Genomic DNA, 9,678 nt, shown 5'->3' with positions numbered 1-9,678 from the left:
TTGAAATCTTCCCAAACACCCCCAGATACAAATGAAGCAACAGCTTCAGCTATAGATTCTGAACAAATTGCAGAATTAAAACAAGAACTGGCACAGTAATGTCTCAGTTAAATTCACAGTTTGTGGAGATCACCAAACTACAGAAAAGCAGGAGCTGTTACAGAAAATAGAAGCACTTGCACAATCAGTGCCTGTGCCAGGAAAGAATGAAACTGTAATAGCTACAAAAACTACTGATGTAGAAGGAAGACTGCCGGCATTATTACAAAGGACTAAAGAATTAGAGAATGAAATAAAAGCTTTGTGTGAGGAAAGAACTGCCATTAAAGAGCAGCTGGACTCATTTAACAATACCCCTCTCATTTTACAAAATGAGAAAAACCAGCTCGAGGTGAACATTACAGAATCTAAAACAAGAAGGTCATCTCCTTGTGCAGTTGGCTAATCAGGGTGAAAAAAACATTGTCATTAAAGAATAAACTCAAGGAACTCAGTAATCCAGAGGATGAAGAGGATGAACTTGAATCCACAGACCAAGATGATAAGGATGATGAAAGGAAAGATGTTGACAAGGACCAGGATGATGTCCAGCTTTAAAATCTCTAGAAATGATTTAGAACATTTCGTAACTTTGAACATGGAGTCTTAAGGCAGTGCTTTGGTTTGCCTCCACAGAAAATAAAACTTAATAAGCCAAGTGGAACCATTCACTAATAAGACTATTGAAGTATTTTTTAAACAATGTTACCCATGTTGAAAACTGGTAAAACTCTAACTTTATGCAGAATATGCATTTTTATTGAAATTCATCTGAACTGTCTCAAATTATAACTTTTAAAGATCTCTAGACACCAAAAACTACCATTTTAAGCCTTGTGGTGGCTATTTGCCTTAGTTCACTGGTATCTGTCTTTTATTTTCACTTTTCAGATTTTGTGACTTTAAGTACTAACACATTTGATTTAATGTGTCTTGGAATCATTGTTTTTAAATTCAGTATTCGAGTTCTTAGCTAACAATTTACTTTTAAAGAAATGCAGAAGCATGGGCAAGAGGTAGGGGGGTAACATACATCATCAGCCTTCCATCCAGTGTTACTCCTGAGATGGGCAGGATAGGACGGTTTATAATAAGTGCCTTGACACCTGATATGACTGCATTCTGTGCCTCAGCAGAGAAAGAGGAGGATGTTGACACAGCGTTAAAGAAAGTTTCTGAAAAAATTATGCAACAGTGTATTAGCATTTGGTTGGTTTCAGTTGGCTAAATGTTAAAACACAATACTAATTAACTAGTCATGCTACTCAGATTTAGTATTGTTAATTATCATAAAGCATATTATGTTTCTAGTTTTTAAAAAATCCAAACTACAGCCCTGGCTGGTGTGGCTCAGTGGATTGAGAGCTCACTGGACTGCAAATCAAAGGATCACCAGTTCAATTCCCAGTCAGGGTACATGTCCGGGTTGCAGGCCAGGTCCCCAACAGGGGGCGCATGAGAGGCAGCCATATATTGATGTTTCTCTCCTCTTTCTCCCTCCCTTCCCCTCTCTAAAAATAAATAAATAAAATAATTTTTTAAAAGACCCCAATTATGATTTATATAATTAATTGGCATTTTGCCGAATAGGTTTAAGTCAGATAATAGATTTTTAAAAAGCAAATAAAACAATATATCAAAATGCAATGTTTTCATAATAAAAATAAATATTTTGTAAAAAAAAAAAAGACGGTACCAGCAATATTGAGGATTATTTATTTATCTGAGAGTTCTAATTTACAGAGAAGGTCAGAAATTAGTCAGATGGACAACTAAACCAAGGAGGCAACCACCAGAGTGCAGACAAGGCACAGTCGGTCCACAATCAGGAAGAGTGGAGGACACACGCATGTACACAGATCACAACATTGGGATTCAAAAGTGCAAGGCAGAAGTCAGCAGCCAGAAGGGCCACACAGGAGAAAAGAAAACAGTCACAGACTAGAAATAAAGGCCAGACACACAATAATACTAGTTGCAGCAGCTATTTGAGTCAGGTCCAGGCTTCATAAATGATTTTTGATAAATGCAATGGCTAAACCCAGTGCACTTTGCCTGGGTCTTGAAGGGGGAAGGACCTAATTGTTAGCAGCTGTCTGAAAGCACGATGCTGAAACTGGGGAAAGCAGCAGTTCCAGGACAACAGATTAGACCCAGCAGATCTGAGAGAAACTTAAATTGGAGCCATTCCTGAGACTAATCAAAATTGCATAATTTAAAAAATATTCTATAAAATCATTTGCATTGTGATTTAAATATATAATTTCACTATATCACTCAACAGCATTATTTATACATTTTAATTTTGCCTAAATTTTGGCTCTAATCATAAATCCTGTTTCATCTTCATTTCATCTTACCCAAAGTGTATCTACTAGTGCTCATTTGCCAGAGTAGAAGTGTGCACTCATTCATCCAAAATAAAACCCTTGAGCTGAAGAACACAGAATGACAGAAAATTGCACTCAAATATGGTTATTAATTTAAATTTAAGATTTCCAATCTCTTGTAATATTTTTAATCATAATCTCTAACACCAAAAAATGCACAACACTTCTGTGACTCTTATTTGTTCTAAAGTGATGAGAAATGAATGACATGGGATTGATTTTAAAGGCTAAGTATATCTGGAAATTTGTCAGGAACCAGTGTTAGGGGAGATATATTTTACTGGGACTAAAGAAGAGTAAAATTTAGCATTTCCAAGAACTACACAAATGCATTTTTTCAAGTGTGTAAATTGACAAAAATATGATTAACAGTATGAGCTGTTTGAAAAGAACTCAGCATCCTGTAGCAAATGTCATATTAAAATGTACAGAATATTATCCTCTGCAAATAAATTGTCATCTCTAATGTCACTGGGTGATGGATGGTAAAAACATGCACAGTTACTATTGATTTAGTACACTGAACTGTCTTCCAGATCTTTCAACATTTTATGATAAATTGTACCTACTAGCTCTCCTGAATTGTTCATTTGATTGTTTTCTGAGACCATAATCCTATCAGATATCTGAAGAGTTTCTTCTGTCTTGAATGCGAATACAGTTAATTGGTGCAAACTGAGTCTGCCTTGCAGATCACCCATTTCTCTTCTTATGACTTTGTGAAAGAAACTTTGCTGAGTGTAGGTTTCCTATGCTCCAAAGGAAGCCACTATTCCTTGTTCTGCAAAACTCACAAATGTGTGAGGAACAAAAAGGCAACTGACTGCGAGAATATTACCGAAAAAGTTTAAGCAATATGAACATTAAACTACAGGCATACATTGTTTCTTGTGCTTCGCTTTATTGCGCTTCACCGATGTGTTTTATTACAAATTTGAAGGCAAGACCCTCCACCAGCAAAAAGATATCTACTTGCTTTATTATGCTACCCACTTTATTGCAGTGGTCTGGAATAGAACCCGCAATATCTCTGTGGTATACCTGTATTATAATTATGAAATCTATTTGGTCCTTCATTATTTTTTACATTATCTAGACATTTTTACCAGTTACATTCCTCACTACCCTCACTCCAGCCTAGCTTTCTATGCCACTAAGCTAAGAGAAAATAATCCGTGCTTTATGTATGTGTACCATCAAGATTTCCAATGATACACAAACAGCAGAAGGCAAAAGTGAGAGAGTCTATGAATTTTTCTAATCCAATCTCTTTTTATTTGTCATTATTCATAGGTTTCATTTTAGTGCCTGTGCATGCCAGCCCATGTTTCTTTTACTGGAGGTTCTAATGCACTTCAAACTTTTATGTATCACCAGAAAGTTTACATTATGCTCTGATTTCTTATCTTTCTCTTAAGTTTTAAGATTTTAAAAGAGAAGTCTGAGGCAGACCAAAAGCAAACACATCTTTTCTCAGGGATGTGAGTATACAACATGAGACCAATGCAAGGGTTTTCCCCAGACTTCTCTGGCCTCCCATTCATTACTGGCTTGTGTGAGGAGGGCTGTGCCAGCATTTTCAGTAGGTAAACAATCTCTTTTTGCTGAACTACTGACACCTAGATACATGGTAACTTGTCTGAACCAGGTACTACAATCAATAGAGGAAAATAAGAAACCATTGTTTATTTCAAGGAAACACAATGAACTGCAAAGATGCTGCATAATTGCTCAGAAAAAAAGAATGACCACGTATGATACCTGATATATGACAGAGGAAGAATGAACAAATCACGGGGGGAGTGCAGCAGTGACTCCAAATTCTGGGTCCACCATAGAATCTCCAGAAATTGTTGTTAAAAATAAAGGCCCTCCCGATCATCAACTCCCCTCTTCTCCCACTGAGTCAGGAATTCAGGGAGGAGACCAAGAAACTGTATACTAAAACTGACTCCACGGCAGCTGTCCTTGGAAAAATCAAAATATGAAGGAGGTCTATCTTAGACTTCTTTCCCCACCCTGAAATCTAATATTCCATTCTTTATCAGAAAACCCCTTTTGCCTATTTCTGGTCTGTAAAAATAAACAAAGAAGTAAATCTTGCCTCAATAAAAGACCTGGGGCATATATGCTACTACAGACATCTGGATTTATCAGCATGAACAGTCTGACTAATCCTCTCCCTAAGTTAAAGAACAACAACAACAAAAAATCATCGTTCAAAACTGTCATGAACAACCATTTTGGGAACTGTGTAAATCAATCAAAGGAGAGTTAGAGATTAAGAAGCATTTACTCTTAAAAACTGATACGGCTTTGCATAGTAACAGTGAAAATATGTGGCCTTTTTTGTCACGTTGCAATCCTCCCAACTGGGCTGGTGAGAACTGATTTTACAAGTGGGGGAAGGGTGGAAAAACTAGCAACATTGTTGCCAAAGATGGTGGAATTCATTCTAACAAAGTGGTGCAAATCGGTAGAGATATTGTCAGTGAATGTAACAAACTGAGTAGGAAACAACTAGGAAAACCTTCTGATCTGCTAGCCTGACCTTTTCATCCAAAATGAATCATTCATTGGTTTCTGAAGAAAAATGTAGCATGAAGATTCTTTTTAGGGGAGGGACCAAGATGGCGGCGTACGTAGACACACTGTGCCTCCTCGCACAACCAGAACTGACAGAGAATCGAACAGCAAGGGGGACCGACACCAAGGAAATAGAAAATAAACATTCATCCAGACTGGTAGGAGGGGCGGAGACGGGCACCGGGGTGGAGAGGACTCGCGTGGCTGTGGCGGGACTGCGACTGGCGGAGTGTGGGACAAATGGCGCAGGCAGTCTGAGCACTAGCAGACCCTGCGGCCCCACATTTGCACAGATAAACCCAGAGGGCCGGACTCAGAGTGGGGGAGAGTGGGGCAGGCAGAGTGGCGGGTAGCACTCTGTGGCACCACATTCGCCCACAGATAAACCAGACGAACTGCGGGCAGCGAAGCAGACCGCGCAACCCAGGGCTCCAGCTAGGGGAAATAAAACCTCAAACCTCTGATTGAAAGTGCCCCTGGGGGTTGGGGCGGCAGCAGGAGAGACTCCCAGCCTCACAGGAGAGGTTGTTGGACAGACCCACAGGGGCCTAGAGTGTGCACAGGCCCACTTACTCGGGAACCAGCACCAGAGTGGCCCAGTTTGATTGTGGGTATCAGAGTGAAAGATTGAAATCCGGAAGACAGTGAGGCGGGTGCCATTGCTCCCACTGGGCCCCTACCCCACGTACAGCATCACAGCGCAGCGAACAGCATTACCCTGCCCCAGTGAACACCTAAGGCTCCGCCCCTTAAAGTAACAGATGCGCCAAGACAAACAAACAAACAAACAAAAAATGGCCCAAATGACAGAACACTTCAAAGCTCCAGAAAAAATACAACGAAGCGACGAAGAGATAGTCAACCTATCAGATGCACAGTTCAAAGCACTGGTTATCAATATGCTCACAGACTTGGTGGAATCTGTTCGAAAAACAGATGAAAAAATGAAGCCTATGCTAAGAGAAACAAAGGAAAATGTACAGGGAACCAATACTGATGAGAAGGAAACTGGGACTCAAATCAATGGTATGGACCAGAAGGAAGAAACAAACATCCAACCAGAAAAGAATGAAGAAACAAGAACTTGTAAAAATGAGGAGAGGCTTAGGAACCTCCAGGACACCTTGAAACGTTCCAACATCCGAATTATAGGGGTGCCAGAAGGAGAAGAGGAAGAACAAAAAATTGAAAACTTATTTGAACAAATAATGAAGGAGAACTTCCCCGATCTGGCAAAGGAAATAGACTTCCGGGAAGTCCAGGAAGCTCAGAGAGTCCCAAAGAAGCTGGACCCAAGGAGGAACACAACAAGGCACATCATAATTACATTACCCAAGATTAAACGCAAGGACCTACATCCAAGATTACTGTATCCAGCAAAGCTATCATTTAGAATGGAAGGGAAGATAAAGTGCTTCTCAGATAAGGTCAAGTTAAAGAAGCTCATCATCACCAAGCCCTTATTATATGAAATGTTAAAGGGAGTTACCTAAGAAAAAGAAGATCAGAAATAGGAACAGTAAAAATGACAGCAAACTCACAGTTATTAATGACCATACATAAAACAAAAATGAGAGCAAACTAGGCAAACAACTAGAACATGAGGGTTGTCAATAAGGGAGTGGGAGGGGGAGAAGGGGGTAAAGGTACAGAGAATAAGTAGCATAGATGATAGGTGGAAAATAGACAGGGGGAGGGTAAAAATAGTGTAGGAAATGTAGAAGCCAAAGAACTTATAAGTATGACCCATGGACATGAACTATGGGGGGGGAATGTGGGAGGGAGGGGGGTGGGCAGGATGGAGTGGAGTGGGGGGCGGGAATGGGACAACTGTAATAGCATAATCAATAAATATATTTAAAAAAAGAAAAAAAGATTCTTTTTAAATAAAAAAAAATATACCACAACTGGCATATTGGGACAATGCTCTAACCAATTAAGCTACCCAGCCAGGGCTAGCATGAAGATTCTTTAAAAAAAAAAAAAAAAAAAAAAAAACAGAAGGCCAACAGCAAGCTCTCCATATTTTCCTAGCTGACTGGGTTGTATTTAGACTTGAAGGGAGACACAGCAATCCCAGCTGTAAGTGAAAGCTAAAGAAAGCTTGAATATCAGCTGAACTTTCAGTGTGTTTCAGTGGAAGACATACTATATGATCTCACCTTTAATTGGAACATAATCAACAAAAGAAAAAAGCAAACAAAATATAACCAGAGACACTGAAGTTAAGAACAATCTAACAATAACGAGAGGGGACAATGGGGAGAGAGGATTAGAGGAACTACTATAAAGGACACATGGACAAAATCAAGGGGGAGGGTGGAGGAGGGAGAGGGAGGTGGGTTTTGCTGGGGGAGGGGGTGGAGGGATGGGGAGAAAAAGTAGACAACTGTAATTGAATAACAATAAGAATTTTTTAAAAAGATATAAGAGATTGCAAATTGTGGAAAGAAAATAGAGGAGGGGTGCATTTTCCATAGTATGAGTCCACACTTGCTACAAAAAATAAAGAACAAGGAGACAGGGGAGTGAAGGTGGGAGAGAGAGAGAGAGAAAGAAAAACCATAAAAAGGCAAAATTCAATTTTGCTACAATATTATATCTCAAATTTACATTTTCAAGAACGACAACAACAACAAAAACTTGAGAGGGGCAAAAAATAGAAAAGTGTGACCGATATTCAGGAACAAAGCAGTTAATAGAATGTGTGAACAGTGATTGTGGCAAGATAGTGGATTTAATATTCTTTGTGTGTGTGTGTGTGTGGATATACACACACAGATACACAGAGACCTGAACAAAAACTGAAATAAACATTCACTAGTTCACTAGAAAAGTTCAGCATCAGATTTGAGAACAAATCAGTAAATGAAGATAAATCAACAGAGATTATGAAATTGGAGTATATTAAAAAATAAAGAAAATATGCAGAACCTCAGAGATTGAGGGGCTTCTTCAAGTATATCAAAATAATTACAATTAAAGGACCAGAAGGAGAAAAGAAAGCAAGACAAAACAATATTTAAATAATAATGTTTAAAACCTTCTCAAATTAGCTGTAAATTATTAACCTGACCATTCAAAAACTCAGTGTACTCTGAGTAGAATCACACAAAAAGGTCAATATCTAATAGAAAATGTTCCAGCTGCTGAAAGACAAACAAGACAGAAATCTAAAAAGCAATGAGAGAAAGTGGTCCACTGGAATATATCAGTCTAAGTCCAAGTCCAACAAATTTTTCCTATCACCAAAAAAAACCTATGAACCAGGTAATATTATCTAAAATACTGTCAGAAGCTTACAAAATTTGATGGAAGACACAAATATGTACATTCAAGAATCTCTTTTTTAAGTATATTTTATTGATTGTGCTATTACAGTTGTCCCATTTTTTTCTTCCCTTTATTCCCCTCCAACCTTCACCCTCCCCCCACTAGAATTTCCCACTTAGTTCATGTTCATGGGTCGAACATATAAGTTCCTTGGCTTCTCCATTTCCTCTACTATTCTTAACCTACCCCTGTGTAGTTTGTACCTCCAATTTATGCCTCTTATTCTCTGTACCTTTTCCCCATTCTCCTCCCTTCCCCTCCCCACTGATAACATGCCATGTGATCTCCTTTTCTATGATTCTGTTCCTCTTATAAGTTTTTGCTTAGTTCATTTTTGTTATTGTTTTTAGGTTCAGTTGTTGATAGTTGTGAGTTTGTTGTCATTTTACTGTCCATAGTTTTGATCATCTTCTTTTTCTTAGATAAGTTCCTTTAACATTTCATATAATAAGGGTTTGGTGATGATGAGCATCTTTAACTTGACCTTATCTGGGAAGCACTTTAGCTGCCCTTCCACCCTAAATGATAGCTTTGCCTGATAGAGTAATCTTGGATGTAGGTCCTTGTCTTTTATGACTTTGAATACTTCTTTCTAGCCCCTTCTTGCCTGTAAGGTTTCTTTTGAGAAATCAGCTGACAGTCTTATGGGAACTCCTTTGTAGGTAACTGTCTCCTTTTCTCTTGCTGCTTTTAAGATCCTCTCGTTATCTTCAAACTTGGGTAATGTAATTATGATGTGCCTTGGTGTGTGCTTCCTTGGGTCCAACTTCTTTGGAACTCTCTGAGCTTCCTGGACTTCCTATAAGTCTATTTCCTTTGCCAGATTAGGGAAAGTTCTCCTTCATTATGCTTTCAAATAAGTTTTCAATTTTTTGTTCTTTTTCTTCTGGCACCCCTATGATTTGGATACAGGAACATTTAAAGTTGTCCCAGATGTTCCTAAGCCTCTCCTCCTGTGTGTGTGTGTGTGTGTGTGTGTGTGTTTTGAATTCTTGTTTCTTCATTCTGTTCCGGTTGAATGTTTATATCTTCTTTCTGCTCCAAACTGTTAATCTGAGTCCTGGTTTCCTTCCCTTTACTGTTGGTTCCCTGTATATTTTTCTTTATTTATCTTCTCATAGCTTTCATTTTTTCTTCTATTTTGTGACCATGCTCAACCTTTTCTGTGAGCATTGTGATTACCAGTGTTTTGAACTGTGCATCTGATAGGTTGGCTATATTTTCAACTCTTAGATGTATTTTTTTTTCTGGACCTTTGATCTGTTCTTCCATTTGGACCATATATTTTTTGTCTTGGTTTGCCTGTTAAGTAGTAAGAGGCAGAGCCTTA

The 9,678-nt window shown here is 38.6% G+C and overlaps 1 pseudogene; it reads left to right on the top strand.

Moving 5' to 3' along the window:
- Positions 1-597, top strand: LOC139440249 (general vesicular transport factor p115 pseudogene; annotated as a pseudogene).
- The last annotated feature ends 9,081 nt before the right edge of the window (positions 598-9,678 follow it).

Source organism: Desmodus rotundus, chromosome 6 (genome assembly GCF_022682495.2).
Source record: "Desmodus rotundus isolate HL8 chromosome 6, HLdesRot8A.1, whole genome shotgun sequence".
NCBI lineage: Eukaryota > Metazoa > Chordata > Mammalia > Chiroptera > Phyllostomidae > Desmodus > Desmodus rotundus.
Note: the sequence above shows the minus strand (reverse complement) of the source record. Positions and strands in the feature narration are given on the sequence as shown.